Here is a 27,479-nt window from a genome sequence, read left to right as displayed (position 1 = left end):
ATTTTTTATAACCTACTTTGATAAGGCTTCAACCTCCCCTCTAGCCTGCCACCCGTCAGAGGTAGTGGAAAAGAAAGGTTATTAGGATACAGGGGAAGTGGACCTGTTTAGAAAGTTCTTTGGGGCAATTCCAGTGTTCACCGTTCTCAGTCCAGTCCACTAGCAAACACGAGACATGAATCAGCAGCTGCAGATTTCTCCTCTTAGCAGACACCACACACAAATCAGCAAAGGCAGTTCAATCCAGAAGAAACTGCAAGGCTCACCAACCAGCCTGAGTCCGAGGAAGCAGCAAGAAGTCACAGGAACTTCTCGAATTCTTTGGTGAGTTTCTCTCTATGAAGTCACCCACAATCGAAGCTCAGCAACACAATGAAAGATGAACCAATCCACGCATGTGAAATGAAGACTTGTGAGGCAGAGCCATCTGAACTAGCGCTCAAGCTCCCACTGTCTATGGGATCATATTTATGTTCTTTCTAAATATCATGCATCCTTTTACATGTTTGCTATAGCAAAACATCCTTTCACCTGTTCTGGCTTCAGTGAAGCATTCTTTCACCTGTCTGCCCCAGCAAAACATCATTATTACATAACTGAGTCTCTCCAAACAAACCAGACATTTCCACTTTAGGTGGGGGTTGCTTTGAGAGCGTCACTGACCAACCAACCAACAGTCGCATGTGCGCTTGTAGTTATGATACTTCCCCTAGCGAGGACAGCAACCTTTGTAGCTGTATTGGTTATGAACTTATGCTGTGATAAAACACATGACCAAGGGACTCTTGGAGAAGAGTGGCTCGCGGTTCTGGAGGGAGAGTCTGTCATGGCAGGGCATGCATGACAACAGGAAGCTGAACAGCCACATCTCCTTCCACAGGCCAGAGGCAGAGACACAAAGTGGAAGTGGAGCAAAGCTTTAAACTCTCAAGTATGCCCTCAGAGACATACTTTCATTGGCATGGCTCCAGCTTCTAAAGGTTCCAGAACGTCCCCCAACAACACCACCATCTAGGGACCAAGTGTTTAAATATCTGAACCTATGGACGGGACATTATTCTTAATTCAAGAGATCACTGTAACTGTCCTAGGTTATTGTAAAATACCCTGGGTAACATTAGGGAAAATAACACTTCTTAATATTTTCACTGGACAGTGAACATGAGAACACCTATTGGATACATACATAATGAGAACACATATTAGGTAAATACACAATGAGAACACGTATTTAATACATAGGAAGTTCACAATAAATGTTTGTTATTTTCATCTTCTCTAATATTGCTTCCCTCACGATACGATTATCACTATGTTGCCTTGCCGCTGTGAAGATTTCCATTTGAGAAATGGATCTTTACATAACTGGAGACTTTATCCCTATGAGAAGTATGCATACTGATTTAGATGACCCTTGGGTCAGGGTAAGTATAGATACAATTTTCTTAATTTTAAAAATGATTTATTTTTTACTTTTGCATATGCATGTCTGCATATACATGCTTGCAGAAAGGAGAAGAGGGCACGGATGTCCTGGAACTGGAGTTACAGGAGTTGCAAACTGCCATGTTGGTGCTGGGAAGTAAATCTGTGTCGTCTGCAAGACCAGCAACTACATTTATTGAATAGCCATGTACTATTATTATTATTATTATTATTATTATTATTATTATTATTATTATTACTATGTAGCTCTTAGCTAACCTGGGTTATGCAGGGACACTATATAGGACAGATTGCTTTGAACTCATAGACTCATAGTGATCCACCTGCCTCTGACACCCAGGTCCTTTTTATTTAAATTTTTAAAAAATTTTTATCTTATTTTTTTTATTTTAAGGAAGCTTGAGTAAGTGAAGAGTTATGAATGGAGCTAAATTAATTCCGGATACCAAAGTATCTGTAATCATTATTTCACTTCATTCTGAGAGCAAATACAAGTGAATGTGTCAAAAGCACTGACAACTATTATGTCTTTATAATTTGATTTCTTACATATTTTAATTATATCCTCTTAATTAGCGGCATCTCTTTGTTCTTCAGCTTTCTCCAAAGTGTGACTGAATTCAGCTCCTGATGCAAAACAGTGTGTAATTTGTACATAGGATGGCATGCTATTGAGTTCCAGAGAATGACAATTGATATTCTACTAACAAGTAGCAGTGACAAAAGGGAAGCTAAACCAATTACTGAGAAAATATCTAATTTATAAAGTGTCACCCCCCCCCCCCAAAAAAAAACAAAAACGCTGGACCATTACTGTCAGACTCCAAGCAAGGACAGTTCTAGAACTTCTCTGGATACCCACCCAAGAGTGTGGTCAGCCAAGAAACGGGGATGGAGTGTTCCACGAGGTTTAAGAAATGTCTCTGTGAAGATCTTAATAGGATTATGATCGAAAGCTGTTCAGTTATCACAGTAATGCCTGACAGCGGGCTGTCCATGGAGGGCGGCTGGCACAAGCCTGGCTACCCCTCTAACTTGTCATTCAAGATGTTATGGGACACTAACAGCCGTTCACATCATCAGAATTCTTTTCTTATGTGTTAGGAAACGAAGGACGAGGTTTTCCATTTAGATACATGTTGAAGTATTTAGAACCATGGTTTGGATTTTAAATGTCTCCCCAGAGCTCACATATGGAGGAGCCATTGGAAGGCTGTGGGCCCTTTAAGAGCTGGGACCTGCCTTTGGATCCCTTTCCTGTAACTGGGCTGCCTTGTTTGGCCTCAGTAGATGCAGTCTTGTCCTACTGCAACTTGATATGTCAAGGCAGGTTGATATTTATGGGAGGCCTCTGGGCTTTTTTGAGGAGAAAGGAAGGAGGAGTGGATGGAGACAGGGATGGGGTGCTGAGAGGGAGGGACTTGGGGGAGAGGAGGGAGAGGAAGCTGTAAATAAATAACTTAATAATAATTTAAAAAAAGAGTTGGGACCTTGTGTGAGGAGCTAGGTTACTGGGACATACCTTTGAAGCAGAGAGAGATAGTGGGGTCTCCACCTCTTCTGTTTTTTTTTTTCTTCTCACTATAAACTAATCTGTGTGGCGCCTATCAAGTTCTGTCTCGTCATGCATGCAAAGCAACAGAGCTAAGTAAACATGGATTTCAAATCCTGAAACTACAGTCAAAATATAGCCTTTCACTTTTACAGTTAATTTTATTTTCTTCTGTGACAGAAAGCCAACACATTTAGTGCCTTGGTGTTTGCAACTTGCTTCTGATTGGCTTAGTTAAATAACCTATGTGGCAAAAGGAAGAAAAGAAGTAGAGAGGAGAGAAAGGGAGAGAGAGAGAGAGAGAGAGAGAGAGAGAGAGAGAGAGAGAGAGAGAGGAAAAGAGGGAGGGAGGGAGGGAGGGAGGGAGGGAGAGAGAGAGAGAGAGAGAGAGAGAGAGAGAGAGAGGAAAAGAGGGAGGGAGGGAAAGACAGAGAATGGGGGTGAAGTGGAAGGAGAGCAATGTGGGGGGAAGAGGTGAGGGGAGGAGTAGGAGAGAGGTTGGAAGGAGTGTGTGGGCTAAGGGACTAACAAGGTCCCTGTCAGGGGATAAGCCGATGAGGCAGCATGTGGACAGCCGACAGAGGACAGCGACAAAATAAAATGGGCATTCACTTTATAAGTACTTAAATTTTCCTTTATATTTGAGAAAATTTCAACATAAAGCTGTATTAGAACCTAATTATCTTGTGAGGAAGGACTGTAAAGATTTACCAGTAATGGAAGGGGAATGTAATTTGTGACTGCAACAAGGCAAAAGATGACCTTTTAAAAAGATGAAACGTTGTCTTCACCGTCTCTACTGCAGTGTCTATGGGTTTGCTGTTGTCAGCGATGAATTCATTTTTAAAAGGACGTTTGAATTTGCAAAATTAACTGAGGGCAGGTGCATAGATTTTCAGGCACTCACCTCCCCTTCCAAGTTCTAGTTATAAATGTGTTAGTGAGGCTGCCATTTGCATGCTCACAGTTGATGTATTTTTATTAAAGAGAAGCCACAGTTTAAATTAGAACCCTTCATTCTCTGGGTTTGGACAAATGTGCGATATCTATCTATCTATCTATCTATCTATCTATCTATCTATCTATCTATCTTTGCTTTTCTCCTTCCAGGCCCCTGACAATCACTGATCCCACGCTCTCTATAGTTTTTACTTTTCCAGAATTTCACATTTCAGGATCATGTAACACATAGATTTTCCCCGTTGTCTTCTTTTACTCAGCCGTGAGTTCTTCCATTCTTCTGTGGCCCCATTAATGATTTTTTTTTTTCTCCTTGTGGAATAATATTGCATTATATGGCTACATCACCGACTACTTACTGAGGACATTTTAGTTTCTACCAGTGTTTGGTGATTATGGGTAAACATTGAAGCATAAGTTTTAAGATTAAAAATTATTTATTTTTATTTTATGTGTATCTGTGTGTGCCTGAGTGTGTGTGTGTGTGTGTGTGTGTGTGTATGCATGGGCACACATACACCATGTACATGCAGTTCCTATAGATGCCAGGAGAGGGCATCTGGTCTCCTGTAACTGGAGTTCAGATGGTTGTGAACTGCCTAATGGGTGCTGGAAGCTAAATTCCTGTCCTCTGTAAGAGCAGCCAGTGCTTTTAACCACTGAGCCATCTATCCAGTCCAAGGTGTACGTTTTTGTATGCACAAAAGTTTTTTTAACTCCATCGGATAAATTTCTAAAAATGTGTTTGCTGGGCCCTACATAAAAATTAGCCTCTGTTTTGTATGAAGCTGCCAAATTGAACCCTTTTGCAATCTTCAGTAGCAGTGAATGAGCCGTCCAGTGGCCCTGCGTCCTTGCCAACATCTGGCATTGCTGCACTTTTGGATTTCAACTGATCCAGTATGTATGCTATGCTGTTTAGTCTTTGTTTTACTTTATGACTCCCTAACGGCATATTTGGTGGTGCATATGCCTACTCAGTTCTTGCATTTTTTTCTATATTCATTTTGACAAAGGGTCTGTTAGGATATTTAGTTCATTTTAAAACTATATGTGTCGTTTTCTTTCTGAGATTTCGGTAGCTTTTTATAACGTGAGTCTTCTTAATGCATTAGTCAAACGGGAGATTCAGTCATGAATTTATTTATTTAGTAACATTGACAGGTACTGGCCGTACATAGGCCATACATACAGTTGTTCTTTCTTACTGACAGGAAGTGAGTGTCTTTCTGTCTTAGAATACATAATACTTTTGTCTCTTTTGTAGCCATATGATATGGGTCTGACTAAGAAGCAAACAAGGTTCTCACAGAGCCTTCCCAGAAAGAGTGCTAAAAGGGGAGGAGCCCCACTGGCATGGGAATTGCTGGTCTTTTCCCCTTTGTCTATCTACTGTTTTCCTGAATGGGATGCAATGTCTAGAGGAACTATCTTGTAAACATGGTAATTGATGGAAGGGTCACATGACAAGGGACATATTACCACTGACTCTAAAAAATCTGAGACAATGTGACACCATGGAGATGTTGTGGAAGCCCAGGTGTTTGCTCCAGACTTCTTGTTTAGATATGTCTGCATCTGAAGTAATTCCAGTGTTGAGGACACATTGAAGTCACAATGCTCACTGTAATGGTTTGACTATGCTTGGCCCATGGGAAATGGGCACTGTTAGGAGGTGTGGCCTTGTTGGAGGAGGCGTGGCCTTGTTGGAGAAAGTGCATCTCCTTACTGTGCGGGTGGGCTTTGAGGTCCTATGCTTAAGCTCCACCCAGGGCAGAAGAGCGCTCCCCCTGGTTGACTGCAGAAGACAGAGTCTCATCCTGGCTGCCTTCAGATCAAGATGTAGAACTCTCTGCTTCCGCTCTAGCACCATGTCTGCCTACATGCTGCCATGCTTCCTGCCATGACGATAATGGACTGAACCTCTAAAACAGTCAGCCAACCCCAGTTAAACATTTGCCTTTATAAGAGTTGCCTTGGTCATGGCGTCTCTTCACAGCAATGACACCCTAACAAAGACATCAACAGTAAGTTATACGTACTAAATACTCTGTATGACAATACAAGGTATCTCATCAGACATAAGCAGAGAATAAACTGAGTTTGTCAAGGAACTGGGATCTAAAGGCAAGTGGCCCGATGCAGCAAGTGTCAACACTCTAAGCTGCACCATTAAGGGTTACGGCATGTTTAGCCTTAAATCTAGAGGCAGCTCAGATATGGCAAGGGTTACAGAAGTGAAAGGACCGGGGAAATGTGACTAGTAGCCACAAGAAAGACATTCTGGATATTTCTGTATCTTCATATTTTTGAGTTCTCCATCAATTACCTGAATATATGTATGGGTAAGAACAGATGAAAGGAGGAGCGGCAGTTGTAATTTGAATGTCAAGTCGTCTTTGGGCGGGGCACAAATTTATCTTTCCAATGTCAGTGTTTAGAATACTGGGGAGCTGACATCTTGTTTACCTGTATATTCCAAATTGCTCTGGAATTGGAAACCAAGAATAGAGTTTTAAAAATCCTTTGAAAACATCGCAGAGTTTGTGAATTGTGTGCGGTTTTTCTGCTGTCCTTCTGGTGGTGTGAGCCCTGCTAAAATGTCTATCAACAGTTAGGCCTTTACTACTGGTTTGTTTATCATGTCTTAAAGACCACCTGAGTCAGTCTTCTTGAGCTTTTTAAATATAACTTTCTATTTCGTGATTTGATTTGTAAACAAAAACAAAAGACGAGTAACATTCGTGTTTTGACGCTGTAAAGCTCATTTCCTTTGGAACATAGGAGAACATGCTAATCTTCTGTTTTCTCTTTCCCCTCCTCCCCCTTTCTCCCCGTCTTGTTTATTTTCGCCTCAGTTATCTGGCACTACCGTAGACCAGGGTAAATTGGTGGTTCAAGACTACCCTATTTAATTCGCAGTGTGTCTTTCCTCGTAGGTGGGGGAGAATAGGAGAATAGGATTTGGAGATGGTGAAGACCAAGGCAAGAGGAATCTGTACATGAAAAAGATGGGAGGTTTCTGAACCTCCAGGGGTTAAATGCCAACTGATGACAGGGCTATAATCCTCTCAGGCTTGGGTGAATCCTCTGCCCTGAAAGGTGTCTGAGGACATACAGGTATGTTGACAGCCCTGTGTTACCAGGGGCCTCAAGGCCCAGGTGAAGGGTAAGCTACAGGTGGGGACCCAAGGGGTCTCAGGCAGAGGGGGTACCCAGGCCCCTTGGGTCCCCACCTTGGAGGAGGAGGCCTGAGAACGGGCCGCCTTCTCCGCAACGCCCCGCCCCCGCAGCGCCTACGCTGCCCTCTCCTGTTGGCTCTCCATTGGCCGCAGCGCTCGCCAATCCAGCCCCCTGGCCGTGAAGGGGGCGTGGCCGCGCGGTGCCGGGCCCCGGGCCGCGTCTGTCGCCGCTGCGCGCTGCGGTACGGGCGGCGGGACGATGAAGCGGGGAGCACGGCGCGGTGAGTGCGGCTGTGGTCCTTCCCAGGCTCCGGGCCGACCTCCGGGGGACGCGGGGCGGGATTCCGGGGGGTGTCGCGCTCGGGCTGCCGACCTGCCCTGGTCCCTCCCGGCCGCAGGTGGCGCCGCATCCTCCTTGCGCATCCTTCATCCCGATTGCTCCCGTCCCGCGTGCGGCCTGGCCTGCGCCGGGGTCCTGCGGGCCGCGTGCACCGAGGCTCCGGCTGCTCCCGGCCTGGTCCACGGCGCAGCCTCCCGGACAGCTCGTCTGTTCCCCCTCTGGCTTTGGTACTTCCCAACAAATGCTGGTTTTTCCTCTTGGTTGGCCTCTCTGCAGTGGAGAACAGAGTTCTTAATTATTGAGAAACTATGCGATAGGCCTGGGATTAAAGGTAGCCTGTCATCTTCATGGCTGATGTTTAGTGGAATAAGGATTTTTTTTTTTTTTTAATTCGTTTAGGGGTTGGTTTTGATATGGCGATTATCTCCTAGCAGTTTTTTTTTTTTTTTTTTTTTTTTTTTGTTTTTTTTTTTTTTTTTTTTTTTTTTTTTTTTTTGAGTTTTTAAAAGCCGAAGGTTAGAAAGGGTCCTATTTTTATTTCAGGTCGAAGCTCTTAAATTCAATTGCCTAATAGGGCATGACATTTTGACTTTTAAGATTCTGAACGCACGTTTTTGTAAGGGAGGAAGGGCGACCATTTGAAATGTTTTCCATTTTGAAAGTTTGGCTTGTCTAAAACAGAAAATACCTGAGACTCTACAGCAAACCGAGTTCAGAGTACTTGACTTGTTTCGTTGTCTTGTCCAGGGCAAATTCTCCTGGGCACGGGCTGTTTTTTGTGTATGCTTTACCAAACTTTCCTATTCAAGCAGCGAGACAATGCAGTCAGTGGCTCCTTTCAGTCCGTCCTTTCATCTACTTGAGAGGTTAAACCAGAGCCAGCTGGTTTGACCTTTCCCAAAGGCAGTTAAAGATCGACTCCTCTCCTCTTCCTTCTCCCAGGGTTCTAAGCTGTCTTGTAGTGCTCAGTTTTCTGAATTTAAAAGGTCCTTTGAGTTGATTTTTAAGAAAGTTGTGCTGTTTTAGAAGTTCAAAGCTCACTGGATTGTAAAGGAGACATACCTCTTGGACCTGCGTTTCTGTTACCTTTCAACAGAACCTTGTTCAAGATCTGCCTGTAGACATGACATCTGCACAGTGAAACTGCTTTAGAGCATTGCTTGATCTGTTTGCTTAAATTTTATAGTCTCATTGCCATTAATGGATGCTAGTAATTTGAAAAAAAATTGAAGATAAAGCTGGAACACACTTTGCTAGGTGATTGAGCCAACACTGACCTAACCCCCTCAACTTTCTCCATCACCAGTGTGTCTGTGTAGACATACTTTAGGGTTTTCATAGAAACTTGTATGTTAACAAGCAAGAAGCATTTTTTTGGGGGGGCTATTAAGATGCTTGGGTGAAAACAACTTTGTGAAATAAATATGAAAAAACTTGTCTGTACTATGTTTTACTGGTTTTCTGATTCCAGAAATTTCCTTTGAAGAATGTAGGTTGTCGTTTTTCCCTTGGGATAGTCTCTAAATTGCTGTGCAGACTTCAAATTGCTCAATTTCTCAATTTTTAAAAAGTTAATTAACTTATTTTAAGCTCTTCTTTAAATTCAGTTTTTGTGTGTCCAGGGTACATGTGTGTGTGTGCGTGTGCACATGGGTCCGTTTGTGTGTCCAGGGTACGTGTGTGTGTGTACATGTGCACATGGGTCCGTTTGTGTGTCCAGGGTACATGTGTGTGTGTATGTGTGCACATGGGGCTGTTTGTGTGTCCAGGGTACATGTGTGTGTGTACGTGTGCACATGGGTCCGTCTCTAACTTTCTCAAGTCTCAAGTTTCTTCCCACTAAACTCGCTGGTGGTTGTCAGCTCCGGCAATCCTCTGCCTCTCCTCACCTGTCAGCTCCGGGGTCACAGGTGCACAGCTATGCCTGGCTTTTTACATGGATGCTCAAGACCCAGCCCCAGGCCCTCATGTGTGTGTGTAGTAAGCACTCTTACCCGCTGAGCTGTCTCTACAGCTTAAGAGCATTTTATTTTTGTCAAATTTTGTAACTTTACTTTGGGCATTTGGAACCATATACACACTGGAAAAAAAAAAAACTTAATGTCAGTATAGAGATACCTGGAAAGAGGAGTGTCTATTTCTACCCTTCCCCCCTTGTGGCTGCCCTGATGCTGTTTCTTTTCTTTTTAAATTTATTTAACATGTGTGGTGTTTTGCTTGCATGTATGTCTGTGCACCACGTGCATGCGGTGCCCATGGAGGCCAGAAAAGGGCAGCAGATCCTCTGGAATTAGAGTTAAAGATGCACACAAGTGGGTGCAGGGGACTGAACCTGAGACCTCTGGAAGAGCAGCGAATACTCTTATACACGGAGGCATCTCTCCAGCCTTCAGATTTTCTTTTAAGGTGACCTTTTCTATTTAAAAAGTATTAGGTAAGTGCCTACTCAGTATGACACACCACCTTTATCCGTTGGGGTTGCAGAAGTGAGAGAGAGGAGGTTTTAAGATTTCCATAATCTATGCTCACAGACAGTGGGGGTGTGGTCAGGATTGTGATAAGCAACCTTCATAAATAACCTAATGTGCACATTTTCTTCTCTTTAACCTTCCGGGATATTTTAGAGTTTGCCAGGCATGGTAGGACTATGCTGTTAAGCAGGACAGATCTCTCTGTTGGCTGCCAGTGAGCTTACTGTGATATACTGGCTACAGTTTGTCTCCTGCAAGGACCGTAAGACCTCAGACGAGGACCACCAGCTAGAACTAATGGGCTGTTCTGAGATGAGAAAAGCCCCCAGAGCGAGTGAATGAAAAGTCTTAGCTGAGGTGATGAGAGAGAGAAAGAGGGGGGGAGACAGGGAGGCAGATGTTCACGTGTCTCCACTAGTCAAAGATAGTTGATATATCTAGGTTGGGTAGTGGGTTACACCTCTGATTGTGCAATACCAAACTTATAAAGCTTTTGATTAACATTTAAAAAAATGTATAAATGCAAAAAGGAAAAGGGGGCATGAGATAGGGGTTTTCTAAGGGGGGAATGGGGAAAGGGGATGGCATCTGAAATGTAAATAAAATATCCAATAAAAAAATGAATCTCAAAAAAAAAAAAAAGAAAAAAGAAAAAAGAAAAGTCTCAGCTGAGGGAAAACTGGATGAAGAGCCAGGGAGGGCGCAATGGAGCCGCTGAAAGCAAAGTGTGGTAGGGCGCAAGCGCAGGGAAGTAGAATGGAGTGAGAAGAGAGAATAAAAGCAGTACGCACGCCATTGCTGAGTAGAACAGAGACGGGAGAATGAAAACCATGTGCGCTATTGCTGATGGCGGAGTTTGGGCATCAGTGGGCAGTAGATAGTGGTTGAAGGATTTTGATCGAAAGAGAGACATGGTTAGATTTTCCTGTTGGGAATGGACTGGAAGAGGGAAGGGCAGGAGGAGGGAGGTCTGAGGAGGTGGAATTGCTAGGACTTCATCATTAGTTGTGTAAGTGTGTGGGATTCAGGGGGGCTGGAAGACATCTTCTTAGAGCAGTACTCTGTTGTCTTTGGGAGTTTGGTGATTTGGTGACAGCCCGGTGTTTCTTGACTTAGATTGGGGCAGCTGCATGCCCTGGTACTCATGGAAGGGTAATGATGGGCTATCTTTGTCCAGGTTAAGTCTCAGCCGTGTGGGTCAGGTGGTCTGTAGTTTAAGCACAGCAGTGGGTAGCATGAGATTTGAGGAACGCTTTCTTATGTCTGAAAGACAGGCATGAAGTGATAGAGAAGCAAGAAGGTCGTGGTATCCAAGGAAGCCAGGGGATCATTTGTAACTCTGAGGTGGCAGTACAGTTAATGATGGACCCAGAAACCCTAGGCTGGTATGCACCGGTGTTCACTAGTGAGTGGGAATCTGGGGTGTAGACTGCCTTGTTCAAGAACTCTGGTGGTAATGATAAAGGGTTGATACGGGGGAGTAGGGTGAAGTGTGACCTTGTTGATTTTGGTTTTTACCTGGAAGGCTCCTAGTTACTATAAAGAACTCAGATGGGAGGTATTGGGGAGAGGTCCATCTTCATAGTGACTTCAAGATGTCTGCTGGGCTCAGCCTAGAGGTGTGGTTAGTAGCACGGATGACTAGTCTCTCAAGTCTTGTTGTCGTGGATGAAGGGAAGAGAAAAGAGCCAGCTACAGTAGGCGGCTCCCTAAAACTCCAAGAAGAGAAAAGATTATGAATTTTTTTTTTTCAGGTGGGTGCTCTGGTACAAGATAATTGTTTTTCTTTTTTAAGACATGGAGTTTTTAGGTCAGGGTAGTCCTTATCAGAATGGATTCCAGGTTGGGTTAGTGTCTCTGGCCTCCTCTCTGAGTTATGTCTTTGCCTTGCCTCAAGGCTAGCTCTGTTTGAGTCAGAGCCCATTCTCCTAGTCTGGAGATGTTCCTAGATAGGACGGCGTTTCTTTGCTTACATTTCAGTTGCTCCTCCATCATTTTTTTCTGGACCCATGCATGCATGCTCTTGGAGGGTAGCCACTGTTTTTTGGTTTTCTGGGGACTCTCTTAAATTATTTTACTATTAATTTTATTTACTACCTTTATTTTATTAAAATTTAATCTAATTTCAATTTTAGACGCTCTAAATATCCCAGGGTACATTCTCATCTTTCAGGTTGGGCTTCTGAACTCAGCATCAGTTTTTAACTTTGTGCCTTACTTTTACTTGGTGGTACAAACCAATCTAGGCCTGTCTGTGCTGGGTATGCCCTTCACCACTGAGGCTTTTTAACTTACCCAGGTCGTAAAGGCAAAACCTAGGATCCCCTTGTCTCTTGAAATGCTACCTCACCAGGCCTGGAGCCCCATTTTATACTTCTTTGAAGTTTTTCTTGGGGTGTGTTCTTAGGGTCCCCTCCACTACCAGCCCAGTGAAGCAGTGGTGTTGAAATTGGTCTAAAGTGTTTTCAGTCATATTACATATTTTATATATAAATATATATATTTTATATAAATATGATATATATCATAATCTTTTCTCTTCTTGGAGTTTTAGGGAGCCACCTACTGTAGCTGGCTCTTCTCTCTTCCCTTCATCCACGACAAGACTTGAGAGACTAGTCATCAGTACTACTAACCACACCTCTAGGCTGAGCCCAGCAGACATCTTGAAGTCACTATGAAGATGGGCAAATGTGTGTGTGTGTGTGTGTGTGTGTGTATATATATATACATCTATCTATCTATCTATCTATCTATCTATCTATCTATCTATCTATCTATTTTTCTATCTATCCTCTTTCACCATTTAATTTTATTTTCCCCCCTTTTCAGTGTGCTAATCATTTTTAATCTGTTACTATAACAAATGTCTGAGTCACCATGAAGTGAAAAGGCTTATTTCATTTTGGTTCACTGTTTTCAGTCTGTGATCAGTTGTCTCCAGCTCCCCCACTGGCTTTTGTCCTCTGGCAAAGTTGTCACATCATGATAGGAGTGACCTGTTGCTTCAATGCCAGAGAAAATGTAGAAAGAAGAGACCAGGGTCCTACCATGCCACACCCCAATGCCTCCAAACTTTCTGCCAGGCCTCAGCCTCTTCATCTTTTCCTTCCTGTCACATTTCTCTGGTGTTCAAAACTTTAACACTAGACCTTGGAGTGTTTGAATCTCACCTATAGCAGCAGCCAGTCCTTGCTTGTTTGAACCTGTGTCTTAGGTACCATTGTAGTTTCCTAATGTCTTATTTCAATCAGGCATATCTGGAGTACTCAGGATCAGAAGTGCTTTGGATGCTGGAAACATGAGCTACCATGGGTGTGGGACCCAAGTACAAACCCAGAATCCATGTTGCATATATATCATATACACAGCCACAGGTTAATCTTTTTTATAATAATTATGTTTATAATAATTTTTTGCATGAAACCAAGTTTCATGGTAGGGACTTTTCTGCCATACATCAAAGCTTTCAAAGTTTTGATTTTTGAATGTTTTATTTTGTTATGTGTGTGGTTGGCCATTTCTGTGGGTCTGTTTGTGTGTATGTGTGTGACTTGGGGTGTATGTGTGTATACGCTTGTGTGTGGACAAAGGTCAAGTGTCAGAATTCTGTCCTCTTCTCCAACATGGAGTCAGATGGAAGTTACTCTGGCTAGTACATGTCAACTTGACCCAGGTAGAGTCAACTGGGAAAAGAGATCTTAGCTGAAGATTTGCCTTCTTCAGATTGGCCTACGGGAGTGTCTGTGGGACATTTTTCTTGATTAATGATTGATTGGGGAGGGCTAAACCCACTGTGAGGGCTGTTACCTGTGGGCTTGTGGTCCTGGGCTCTATAAGACAGCAAGTCATGAGAATCAAGCCAGTGGACAGTGTTCCTCTGTGATCTCTGCCTATGTGTTGGTCTTAGGTTCCTGCCCTGACTTCCCTCCGTGATGGGCTGTGGTCAGGGTACATAAGGCAAACAAACACCGTTGTCCTCGAGTTGCTTTTGCTCATGGTGTTTATCACAGCAACGGAAAGCAAACTAGAGCAACAGTGCTCAGCCCACTAAGAGAAACTGTTTTCTCTTGGTAAACCATGATTATTTTATAGATTGTATTTCTCATTTTTTTTTTTTAGTTGTTCTAAATCTGCTGTTACATGAGTTTCAGTCGAAAGAGCAGGATCTGATCTGTGACTCTGGCCTTGGACTGTACTTGATGGACGTGTATAATATCCTCAATTGCCCCCAAAGAAAAGTTGATTACAAAACCACATCCTACTTTAAGAGTTAATTAATATAAATGAGTTGGTCAGTGGTGGCGCACACCTTTAATTCCAACACTTGGGAGGCAGAGGCAGGCAGATCTGAGTTTGAGACCAGCCTGGTCTACAGAGTGAGTTCTAGAACAGCCAGGGCTACACGAAGAAATTCTGTCTCAAAAAACAGAGAGAGATAGAGATAGAACAGAGAGGGGGAGAGAAAAGAAAAAACAGGAGAGAGAGAAGAAGAAACAGGAGAGAGAAAGAGAAGAAAAAAACAGCGGGGAGAAAGAAGAAAAAAACGGGAGGAGAGAGAGAGAGAAGAAAAACTGGGGGGGGGGGGGATGAGTAAGAACTACTTGGACAGAAAAAGCCCTCAGGCAAGTTTTCTATTATACTTAAAAGACCTGTTAATAACTATCCCTTTAATAAGAGATGCACTTAAAATGTTTTTTATTAATTTACTCTCTGTCACTCCCTGTCTCTCTTTGTCTCTGTCTCTCTGTCTCTTTCTCTGTCTCTCTCTATCTCTCTGTCTCTCTCTGTCTCTCTATGTCTCTCTCTCTCTCTCTCTCTCTGTGTGTGTGTGTGTGTGTGTGTGTGTGTGTGTGTGTAGATCAGAGGACAGCTTACAGGAGTTCTTTCCACCATGTGGGTCCTGGGATTGAAAGCAGTTTGTCAGGCTTGGTAGTAACTTTACTCATGGGGCAGGCTAACTGCCCCTGAGATGCTGACTTTTATACCCAGAAGCCCTTTGCCACTTCAGTTGTTTATAGATCCTCACTGCTAAGCCTTCCTGCTTTTTCTGAGCTAGAATTCACAGTGCTTTTTTCTTTCTTTGTTTATCTACCAGTTTCTTCTGCTTCTCTGACCCCTTAACTTAAAAACAAATAAACAAACCCCCAAAGCTCCCAAAACCAAAACAACAACAACAACAAACCCGGCTCTCTTTCTCTCTAACCCAGTTCTCATAAGATTGACTTCCAGTCTCCTTCTGTGTCGCTGCTAAATTCTCTCTTCTATGATAATGAGAAGCTGCATAAAGGACCCTGAATTCCCCACGGCAATGGAGTTCTGGACATGGCTGCTGATAGGGTTTCCAGGTTTTGTGTCTCTGAACGGAAAAGGAAATTGGGCAGAGGCATGTGTCTTATAATAATAAAGCTAGAGGCATCTGAGGAGAGGAGACAGACACAGTAGGACACAGATCTGAGCAGGCAGACAGAGGCTTGCTCATCCGAGGGGTGTGCCCAGGATCCAGGTGATTCTATTGTACTTCATGGCTTTCTGGCTGGTTTGTGGAGCCCATATCATGCATGCAGAGTCTGTTACTTACTGGCATCGCTAGGTCAAATGTCTACCTTCTTTTTTGCCAGCACATTTTTCTTGAATGTTAATTTTGCAGTCTTTGTGTGAGGCAGGAACTTCATTCTTGGCCCTACTCCCCTGCCTCAATAGCACCACCAACTAGAAGCAGCAGAGCCCCTCACCAACACCCCCAATTCCCTATCATCAGACATCTGGTTATAATTATACAGTGCAACACTGTTTCTCAAGACTTCACTTCAGTTGAACCATTCTTTGAAGCATTCTGATTATTAAAATATTACTTTTGTTTCAGAGTTGAAATCGCAGTTTATAGTAGTTTCAAGGTTTGTCAGTGATAATAAATCCATACCTGAGCTGTACTTAAAAGTTTTATGACTGCTCTGCTGTTTGCGACTTATTTAAGCTTAATAAAAACTTAAAAAATACAGAGTGTGGCCGCCACCTGGCTGTCCCCACTGCATTACTGCCTATCCTAGCTGGCTTTCTGCTGCTGTGATAAATGCACAACTAAAAGCAACTTGGTGAGGTAGTTGCAGGCTTATTCATCTTACAGGTCCAATTTTGACATGTCCAGTTCTTTCTCTAATTCCTCAAAATAAAGCAAACACACACATAAAGAACAGCAAAAGCTCTCCCTGCTCCATGAGGTAAGGATAAAACATGGAAGAACTGGATAGGGCTGACACATTGTTATACGTAGCTTCAGCTATCAACTTCACACAACCCGGAGTCACCTGGGCAGAGGAAACCTCAGCTGAGGAATCACCTCCTCCATCAGACTGGCCTGTGGGAGCATTTTTTGATTACTAATTGATATAGGAGGACCTAGTCCACTGTGGGCGGTACCATCCCTAGGCAGGAGGGCCTGGGCTGTGTAAGAAAGGGGAGCCTGGGAGCAAGCCTGGGAGCAGCATAGCATTCTAATTTGGTTTTTCTTTTAGTTCCTGCTTCAAGTTTCTCCCTTGGCTTCCCTCAATGATAGACTATAACCTGTAAGATGAATAAGCCTGCAACTACCTCACCAAGTTGCTTTTAGTTGTGCATTTATCACAGCAGCAGAAAGCCAGCTAGGATAGGCAGTAATGCAGTGGGGACAGCCAGGTGGCGGCCACACTCTCTGTATATTCATTATTAATTTTGTTCCAACAGTAGGCATTCAGAAACTTATTGTTTTACTCTTTGGCTCTTTGGTTCTAATGATCATTGTCAGACTTAATTCAGACAAACCATTTTACTGTGTATTTTAATATACGTAGAATGCTTTCTCTTTTTGGATGAAGAACTTGGGTCTGCTTGCAGACTAGTGAAAGTTACAGGTTGTGCTTAAGCGGGTTGTCTGAGATGCTATTGGTTTTATTGGCCATAATCGGTAGAGACTTCTAGCTTGTCTTCTATTAAATGAAGATCTGAGTTAGCTCATAAGGGGGACTTGTAACAATGAAGAGCTAAAACGTGAATTCTGAGAATCATTAATCTTTGGGGACTGAGAGTGAAGCACTGAGACCTGTGCCTCTGGTAGTTAAGTCTCCCTGGCCAGCATCTTAGATGGTAGTGTTAACAGCTTCAGTAACTGTAAGAAGTGGCCGGAGAAGTCTGTGAGGGGAGGCTTGTGTGGCTGACACAGCTGGGCTTCTGTGTGGACGCCCTGGTGGTTGGTCTCTTTACACCTTGCATCACACTTTCTGCAGGAACTGGGATCCTGGGTGGTTGAGCTGGTGGCTGGGGAAGGGTGAGAGCCTACAGAGAGATTTAAGAGCGTAGCACATAGCACCTCTCAAACTGCTGGCCGTGCTAGCATGCAGCGTCCTTTAGCCTGTTGCAGATTAGAAGATGCAGTGTAGCTAGGAACCCCCAGAGAGGAGACTTAACATCACCAGGTCTTGCCCAGGGCTGACTAAGACGTTTGCATCCTGGGGGCTTTAGTGAAGGGAACAAAGCTCAGCTTTATGCTGTAGTTTGCATCATTTGTAAAGATCATACCAGTTTTCTTAAAAAAAAAAAAAAATGCTTGATTTCACATTGTACATGCTTCAAGCTGCCATTCAAATGTGTGTGAAGATGCTTATAGGATCTGTGTTCCTGTTCCTCAGCTTCGGGGCAGGGGCACATAACTCTGAGCTGTTTGTTAAAGGCAGCTTTAGAGACCAGGGAGGAATGTGTCATTCGTTCAGAGTGTGGTGCACACCGTGTACTACAGCAGAGGTTGGGATGTCCATTAGGTTTTTTGGTTTTTGTCAACTTGACAAAAACTAAAGTTATGTGGGAAGAGGGAATGTCAACTGAAAAGTCACTTCTTTCAGGCTAGCCTGAAAGTTGTGGGGCGTTTTCTTGATTAATGACTGACATGGGAGGCCCAGACTACTATGGGAGAGGCCTCCCCTGGGCAGGTGGTCTTGGGTGCTATAGGAAAGCAGGTGAGCAAGCCATGGGAGCAGTAAGCAGTGTTTCTCTAAGTGTTTCTGCTTCAGTTCCTGCCTCCAGGTTCCTGCCCTGACTTCCTCCATGATGGACTGTGGTTGAGAGTGTAAGGGGATTCAAATAAATCATTCCCTCCCCAAGTTGCTTTTGGTTGGGATGTTTCATTGCCGCAATAAAAAAAGCAAATTAGGACAGTTGGTAAGCTGCATCTTGGGAGTTAAACCCGGATTGTTATGACGGTTGTGTTAGTACATGGGTTTCTGAGCAGCATGGGGCTGATGTGGCAATGGAAAGTGTGTCACTTGCAAAGAATGGAATGTTTGGTGTCTGGCCCTTTACAGTCAAAACACTTGCACCCTGCCCCCCCCCCCCCCCCCCCCCCAGTTTCAGAGGCTCAACTGTGCCCTACTCACTGGGGAGAGATAATAGGCAACTTGTAAATACAGGTAGTAGGAATGCTCTAAGGAAGAGAAGCAGTGAGTGTAGAGAGTACCCAAGCGGCTGGCTTTCCTGTAGTGTCCAGGGAAGGCTTCTGTGAGATTTAAACCAAGGGGTGAGTGGAAGGGAAGGAGGAAGCCAGCCAGCTGGACACTTTGGGAAAGAGCTAACTAAGATAGATGTGGACTACAACTGTTTCCAAGTTGTCTGAGATGTCTGGAGATAATGTGCCCAGGGGTGTGAATTAATTGCAGCTTCTGGGAGGGCGGTCCATGACCCAGTGGGCTGAGATGATACTTGGTATCCTGAAGTGGGAGGGTTGGGTTCTTTTTTGTTTGTTTGTTTTTATTTATTTATGTTTTTAAAGATTTATTTATTTCATGTATGTGGGCACACTATAGCTGTCTTCAGACACACCAGAAGAGGTATGGGATCCCATTATAGATGGTTGTGAGCCACCATATGGTTGCCGGGTATTGAACTCAGGACTTCTGGAAGATCAGTGCCCTTAACCGCTGAGTCACCTCTCCAGCCTGAAGTAGGAGGTTTTTACAAGGTTTTGAGCAGGAAAGGAATTTGTGTCATTTGTGATGGATTCCTGCAACTTCTATTCAGGGGACAGATTGTAGGAGGAGCAGTAGAGACAGGTGTGTGTGTGCCCAGCACCGCTAGGTTCTGTGGCTGTCTAGATTACTTTCCTTGAGGATCTGATGGTGTGGTTGGAAAGGGAAGGGATCCCTGCAGTGTGCTGCCATAGGTGGAGAAGCAAATGGCTGTAGAGGTGCCAGTCAAGTATACTTCCGTACCCACAGTCTGCAGTTCTTGGAAGGACTGGTTTTGCACAAGTGTTTCTCCCAAATGTGAAAATAGGCACTCAGTTGGGTTTTGAGAGGTTCTTCCAGGACACAGGTAGTTTGGTTTTTAGATCAGTGGTCGTGTCAGTGGTGTCTGGACCATGTGCGGGAGCTAATCTAAGCCCTTGTCTCAGCTCAGTAGGATAGTGCCGTGGACACTGAAGGGAGGAGCGACATTTGCTTTCTTTGCAAAGAACGAGGGCCAAGGTAATTCTGACTTGGGAAAAATAGTATCTCAGAGCTATAAAAAGTCAGTAATTTGTCGAGAGCATATTGTTGGAGAACTGCTATTTTCATATGTACCCAGCAGTATGAATTAGTTGCAAAATGCACCTCTGTATAATTAAACAAATTGCCATGTTCCCTGGAGTTATGGATATGACCCAATTAAACTTGGGAAGATGCCTAAGAAATCACTTTTTTTTCCCCAGGTAGGTGACATTAAGCCATTTGGATAATGATTAGTTGGAAAAAAATAATTTTGGAAGAGGTCCTTTACTTTCTTTTCCCCTGTAACAGGGTATCTATATCATTAGGAACACCTTTTAAAAAAAGTTTTTATAGTTTAGGTTTAAAATGAAATAAAGAAACTAAACCCATAAATTGTAGGATTTTTTTTTTAAATAAACACATTCTTTACAATGGCTGGAACTACATTTAGTAAGAATTTGAATGCCACAACTAATATATTTCTCTGACACGTCCTGATGTTGCTCTTAATGGCTGTGAATACACATTCTTTACAAGCTCCCAGTTTGTTGGGACAACAGAAAATCTCAGCAGATGCTGGGCGATTCAAATGAAACAAAATGCTGTTCTTTCAATTAAACAAAAAATAGTAGCCAAATGTATCCAGAAAATTATTTACTAAGTAACCCATGGTCAGAGAAAATGTTTGATAGGAATTACCAAGTTTTAGAAATATTTTGCTTAGATTTAATATAAAAATACTATATGTAAGGACTTGGAGTGCAGCTAAAATTATACCCAGAGGAACATTCTTAGCCATAAACATGTATATTAGGAAAGAGGAAAACCTGGAAAATGCTTAGTGCTCTGAGCATTCATTTAGGGCATGGTTAGCAATTGAGTATACTCGTGTGTGAGCGTTATTTGTGTGAGCAAGCACATGTACTTTCTTTCATTTTGTCTCATGTTTCATTTTGTCTCTTGATGTTCAAGTCACATCAAGAAAGAATTCTTCTATTCCTATTTGCTCAAGAGACTTAATTTTTAAAAAATTGAGTGTATATGAGTTTGTGTGGGGTATGTGCATATGGATGCAGGTACCTGTGGAGGCCAGAAGAGGGCACCAAATCCCCTGGAGCTGGAGTTATAGGGGGTTATGAATGAGCTACCCAGTGTGAGTGCTGGGAGTTGAACACAGGTCCTCTGGAAGTGCAGTACACAACTCTTAACTGCTTGAACTAATCTCTCCAGCCTCCTCAAGAGATTTTATTTTTGTTGGATTGGGGTGGGGGGGGGGGTGTTGAATTCTATCAAAAGCTTCCTCACCTTCTCTGGAGGTAACCATGTAATTCTTCTCATTTGACATATTAGTTTGACATTTATTTGCTACAGTTGACAATAGTGAAACATTGTTACATTCCTGGTATGAGCCCTTGATGTGGTGTTGTTGCTATTTTTTATGTTTTTCTTTTTTGCTTCTTTGTTATTTGGTGTATAGATATGATTAACTGTTCACTCACTAGAAGCATACCTTTGAGTCTCTAAGTAGTCATTATCTATTTCAATAGTTTTGTCTTGATTTTTATTTTATCTGATGTTATTAAAACATATTTCCATTTGCCTAATAAATTTTGGCCCACTCTTTAACCTTTTTGAGTATGCATTTGCATTATCTGTCATGCACTAATTGTTCTGCATCTTAAGCATGACTCCTATAGTCAAAATAATTAAGCTCTGCTCTAAGAAATTTGAAAATAACTTTTCATTCAGTAGGCTAGCTAGGATCATTTACATTAACTGCTGTTAACTGTGTTTGTTTTCAATTCTGTCACTTATAATTATGTATATATTTTATTTCACTTTATTTACATAGACATTTGTTGTTAGGTTTGTTTCATTGATCAAAGTCTTTTGATGTCAGGAAATACTTTATTATTGTAATGATTACCTTTGAAATAACAACCTCAGAAACACCTTAATGCCATGCTCACTTTAACCTGCCCGTCTAGAATAGCATCTCTTTGTTCTTACCCATAGGTAAGAACATGCACGGTAACAGTGACCTCACTGTGTTCTCCTCTCTTGATAGGTTCCTCTCAATATCTTGGTTGTATTTTCCATAGTTAGGGCATAGGAGGTTTACTTGCGGCACATATGTGTGTGTATGTGTGTGTGTGTGTGTGTGTGTGTGTGTATGTAATGGTTGTTTGATGCACATATTTATGTACATTGCCTTCATTCAGTACCAGTGGAGGCCATAAAAGGACATTGGGTTCCCTGGTGCTGGAATGTGGATAGTTAGGGCTGCCATGTGTGTGCTGGGAACCCAACCTGGGTCGTCTGGAAGAGCAGCCAGTGTCTTTAACCACTGAGCCATGTCTTCAGCTCCATACCTGTTGTTTTTCTATCCAGGACCCCAATAATTTTTCAGTCTTCAACTCGGTACACAAAATACTGACTTTTTTGTTCTTTCAGTTCGGTTGCTTTGGCAACCCCTCAGCTAGAGAGCCTTCCAGCTCTGATGCAGCTGTTGAACACAAGGAGCACGTTTTGCTGGCGTATCTAGAATGGTATTAGTTGTGTACCATTTGGGGGACAACTGAGAACATACTATTGAAATAATTGACTGTGTCTGAGGTCCAAGTGATGGACCTGGGCTTTAGAAGCATGGTTTGAACCCCAGGAGGGATAATGTGTAAGCACTCTGAGTCCCTGCTTGCTCAGATGTACAGATGCATCTATATTTGAACAGTTTTGGTACCTGAAGGAAGCTCGGCTGGCTACCTTTAGCTTCATTTGTTTTCCTTACGTTTGTTCTGAAAATGATTTTCTACTTCTGTAGTGCTTTGTTGATTCTGACTTCAGCCTTCACTCCCTACCCTTTCACCTTCCTCTCTGTGGGCCCCGAGGACGTTTCCTGTCTCTGCGAATGTAGCTTACTAGATGTGGACGGTACCGCTCGCCAGGTAGCTTACTAGATGTGGACGGTACCGCTCGCCAGGGCACACTTTGACATGGTTTGCTGTTTGGCTCGTTAAACAGTCATTTCATCTCCTTTGTTTTCAGAAACTTGTATTCAAGTATTATTTAAAGATTTTGATGTTTTGAATTTTTTTCTTCAAGTTTTATATATGTGTATCATGACGATACAGTGTTTCCAGTTACACCTCACATCTGGCTCCTTCCCTGTGCCTGGTGTTCCCAGTTACACCTCACATCTGACTCGTTCCCTGTGCCTGGTGTTCCCAGTTACACCTCACATCTGGCTTGTTCCGTGTGCCCGGTGTTCCCAGTTACACCTCACATCTGGCTCGTTCCCTGTGCCCGGTGTTCCCAGTTACACCTCACATCTGGCTCGTTCCCTGTGCCCGGTGTTCCCAGTTACACCTCACATCTGGCTCGTTCCCTGTGCCCGGTGTTCCCAGTTACACCTCACATCTGGCTCGTTCCCTGTGCCCGGTGTTCCCAGTTACACCTCACATCTGGCTCGTTCCCTGTGCCCGGTATTCCCAGTTACACCTCACATCTGGCTCGTTCCCTGTGCCCGGTGTTTCCAGTTACACCTCACATCTGGCTCGTTCCCTGTGCCTGGTGTTTCCAGTTACACCTCATATCTGGCTCGTTCCCTCTGCCTCAGGTTTATTCTCTCTGACCTGTCATAGATCGTTGTCTCACATGAGCAGAACTCCCTTCTTTCCTTCTTTCTTTCCTAAAAATATCTCCTCAATGACCTTCATCAAACTGTCATTTGACTCTCTTCGCTGCCTGCAGGCATCACATTTAATATTTGGCTTACTGTAATTTTATTTATTCAATTTATTGATTCAAAGCATTCTGTTTTTCCTCCCCCTGTCTTAGTCAGGGTTTCCATTGTTGTGACAGAGCACCATGATCAAAAAGCAAGTTGAAAAGAAAAGGGTTTATTTGGCTCACACTTCTACATCACTGTTCATCATTGAAGGAAGTCAGGACAGAAACTGAAGCAGGGCAGGAACCTGAATGCAGGAGCTGATGTAGAGGGCATGGAGGGATGCTGCTTACTGGCTTGCTCAGCCTGCTTTCTTAACCCAGGACCACCAGGGATGGTACCACCTACAATGGCTCTCCTCCAGTCACTGTTGGGTCTGAGAACTTGAGAATAATCCACTATGAAAACCAAGTTCGAGCCAACAAAAGGTTATTCACAAAGCTGATACATCAGGAAGATGGTTGTGTTCTTAGATACAAACTCTGTCAGCCAGGGATGGGGTGGGGGAAGGACAGAGCAACCTTTTAGAGCAAAGTCCGACAAATTAGGACAGGTGGAGGCAAGGGTAGAGGAAACCAATGGCGTACATGCAGACCGTGTGTGTTTCCAACCAGTCTTGCACCTTAAGTGGGTTATTATCTGTCAGGTACCTCAGATGACTTTCCTGATAACTTGGCCTGGATCAAGATCAACCAGTTAGAGCCTCTTTAGCAGCTGGTGGGTTTCAGTTCTAACTGGGTGCTGACCAACAAAGCACAGGGTAAGATATCGTGGTTTAAGTTCATACAGGGCACCTGGGGCCAGAAGTCATTTCTGGAAATCAGCTGTTTCTTAGAATTCAGCTTATTACAAAGATGGAGACGATACAAGATGGGGTCTCTGTAGCCAAGGAGGCCTCCAACACCATCGGTTAAGAGCATGCCCATAGGTGGCCCACAGCCTGATTTTATGAAGGCGTCTTCTCAGTTGAGTTTCCATCATCTCAATGACGTTAGCTGTGTCACGTTGACGTAAAACTGTCCAGTGCACCTTCTGTTGTTAGTCCCTGTTGAGGTTTAGTACCATGAACTGGTCGTGAAACATGAATCTAAAAGATACTGCTTCTTAAGGGAATGATTTACCTTTGGAATTTCCAGAACCTTAAGTTCTGGAATCTAGTCTCTGAATTGGGATGCCCCTGGAGTGCTGCATAGGTTCTCAAGTTTCGATGGACAATCAGCTGATTCCAGTGTGCACACAGGTTTGGGAACACGACTGTTCTGGCCTTGAGTCGTGTGGAGCTTTGTGCTGCTAATGTTAACCCTTGTATTAGTTTTTCGTGTGTGCGTGCATGTGCGTGTGATGTATGTGTGTGTGTGTATGTGTATAGGTCAGAGGACAACTTTAAGGAGTAGGCTTTCCCCTTTCACTGTGAGATGTCCTATTTAAGATGTTTTATTTTGAGACAAAGTCTCATTAAATTTCCTAGGCTGGCCTTGAACTTGGGATCCTCCTGCCTCAGCCTCTCAAGTGGCCGGCATTTCTGGCCTGCATCACCAGGCATAGCTTATTACAATTAATTTTTAAAAATAACTTTTTATTTTGAAACAATAATAGGCTCATAGCAACCTCCAGAAGGGCATCAAACAGTTCTGTGTGCTCTCAGCTCAATGCCACACTTGTTGGGACTCATACAGTATCAAAACGAGGAGGTGAACAGGGCTGCAGAGGGCTCAGAGGTGAAGAGCAGTGGCTGCTCCTGCAGAGGACCTTAGTTCCATTTCCAGCGCTGACATGGCAGTTTATAAACGTCTGTAAACTCTATTCCCAGGGGATCTGACACCCTGTTTCTGGCTTCCCTTGGCACTGTATGCACATGGTACCCATACACATAAAATAATAAAATGATTAGAAGAATCTGTCCTAACTTTAAAAAATAAATACTTTCAATTTTGAAGTGGAAACTTATGGTTTTGTTGGAAGGTCATTTGTGTCCAATGGTAGTTTTGTGAGGGGGGCAGACATGTGAAGGAGTGTTTTCCTGAAGTGGATATAGGTGAAAGGATGTTTTTCTAAAGCAGACATGTGAAGGGACGTTTTGATGAAGTGGGCATAGGTGAAAGGATGCTTTACTAAAGCAAGCATGCAAAAGGACATGTGATGAAAGACACGTATGTATTGGTTTGCCTTACATTGTATTATTGAACTTTGCTTATGGTGACTTTATAGAAAGAAACATACCAAAACCCTTTTGGTGGTGTTTTGGTGGCTTCTTGCCACTTTTGTGGGCTCGGGCCAATTGGCAGAGTGATGTTCGCTGATACAGACTTCCTTGGAGTTTTATTAAAACAGACTCATGTGCAAGATCCATGGTGAGGTAAGTCCCGTGGAGGACCTGTGCTGTTTGGAGGGATATAATTGTGTGATGTTTGGCCCCTGCTGGTCCCTGTTGCTCCTGCTGACGCGTGTTGATTTGGTGGAGGCCTGGCTGTTTCTATTAGGTTGTGCTACCATTGTTGATTTGTGTTTGCTCTCCTGACACTACTAAACTACACTGCTGGTATATTCATGGAGTATTTGCAAATAGGTTGAGCTGCCACTGCTGGTGGGTGGTGGGCTACAGGGAGGTTAAAGCCTTTAAGAACCACCATTAGAAATAGGATTTGAAAAAAATTAAAGTTACAGAGAACAGAAAACACTTCCTGTCATATATTAAGACATTGTAGAGCACAGCAATGAAAGGCTGTATTAGTCAGAGCAAAGAAAGCTATGGTGAGACAGAAAGGGGTGGTGGTGGGGGGAGTGGACCTGTTTAGAAAGGTTATTTGGAGCAACTCCTGTCTGTGTTGTCTGGAAATCAGTGGTTCAGCTCACAGGCTAGCAGGAAGTGGTAGCTCTATCCACTCACAAAGACTTCACAGATAGAGCAGCAGTCCAGGTTGCTAGAGCTGGGTTAGCAACAGTGGTGACGACCTAGCAGAGACAGCCAGACCTCAGCCTTGGCTTGAATCAGCAGGAGGGACCAGCAGGAGCACCAGGAGATGTTCTCAGCTCTGCCTCTCAAGGAAGCAAAGATCAGCGAAGACAAGACACTCACTCACAAGTGTTACACTCTACCAGCAAGCCATGTTCTCTCTCTGTCATTCCATGGAGACATCTCGTGTCCTCCATGTGCTTTACCTCAGAATGTGCATCCAGTCAGCCCTAGTTCTCAGAAGAACCTGCAGCGTCTCACCAGAAGTTCTTTTGGAGCCTTTCTCTATGTAGCCATGACAAATGCAGTTCGGCTACGAAATGCAAGGCGGACCAATGCACGCATGTTGTTAGCACAGAGTCCTTCATCACACGTTCTTTCACGTGCTTGCTTTAAGCAGAACATCCTCTCTCCTGTGTCAGCTTCAGCAAAGTCCCCTTAGCCTTTCACACCTGTGTTCACTTTAAGGAGATGTTCGTTCACATGTTGGCCCCAGCAAAACACCACCCAGCCAATGTTCCAAGGAACCCTTAAGTTTCCACTTCATTTCTCCATTCTTCTTTTATAGATTTTCTTTTGTTTTCTGTAATAATCTTAAAGTTATCCTGTCTGGTTTATAGAAGATGGTCAGAGATACTAAGAGAAACATTCTCTCTGCCCTTTGGCCCTGTTTGGAGTCTGGGTTTTAAACTTAAGTGTGACATTGGCTCTGTAAACAAACAAACAGAAAACTATTTAGATTCATGCTTTCTTATATATTTCATTTGATGGACCTTGAAGACTTTGCAGTGGGACTTTTTCTTTTGTCTGTATTTTCACCAGGGTTATTGTAAAATTTCTCAAAATCCATGAGCACTACAGCAGTAACCCTGCCTGCAAGATCCAAAACAACTCAGGTTCTTTGCTGTTATAAAACTGTGAATAATAAAAGGACATTATACCATCAGTCCAATTAAGGATTGAGTGAAAATGTTTGTAGCTGCTGAAAAAGACTTCCCTACCAAGGGAGAGGCTTCAGAAATGGATCTGGCAAGATCATCTCCTTCCAGCTTTTCCACTAAACCAGTTGGTGTTTTGAGAGGAAGCATATTGTCGAGATTTTTCAGCCTTCTTCAGAATCGAGGTGAAGGAGGCCCTCCTATCTGAAGTATGTAACATGATTGGGCATCTGCAGTGGAAGGGAAGGCTTGAATTCTTTTCACACAGTGGTTGGCATCTATGGTTGGAATAAGATCCTGTCTCCTTCTAAGAGCTGCCAACTAAACGGTTGGTTTACTGAAGACAATCAAGGCTGTAGTTGTTTGAAAAAACCAAACTGTAGACCTTGAAGGGCAGATCAAATCAGGGCCTCATG

At 43.3% G+C, this 27,479-nt stretch overlaps 1 protein-coding gene across 2 annotated transcripts in view; it reads left to right on the top strand.

The window, feature by feature from the left end:
• Positions 1-7,313: 7,313 nt before the first annotated feature.
• The window catches only part of Wasf3 (WASP family member 3), a 96,788-nt gene continuing 76,622 nt past the window's right edge, over positions 7,314-27,479 (top strand). Inside the window, exon 1 of one of the 2 annotated variants that reach the window (XM_076923407.1) lies at positions 7,314-7,421. The gene's annotated coding sequence lies outside the window, so the exon portion shown is untranslated. The remainder of the gene's footprint in view (positions 7,422-27,479) is intronic. The other variant, XM_076923405.1, reaches the window with a different exon arrangement.

The sequence above is a fragment of the Arvicanthis niloticus genome, chromosome 24 (assembly GCF_011762505.2).
Source record: "Arvicanthis niloticus isolate mArvNil1 chromosome 24, mArvNil1.pat.X, whole genome shotgun sequence".
In the NCBI taxonomy this organism is placed as follows: domain Eukaryota; kingdom Metazoa; phylum Chordata; class Mammalia; order Rodentia; family Muridae; genus Arvicanthis; species Arvicanthis niloticus.
Note: the sequence above shows the minus strand (reverse complement) of the source record. Positions and strands in the feature narration are given on the sequence as shown.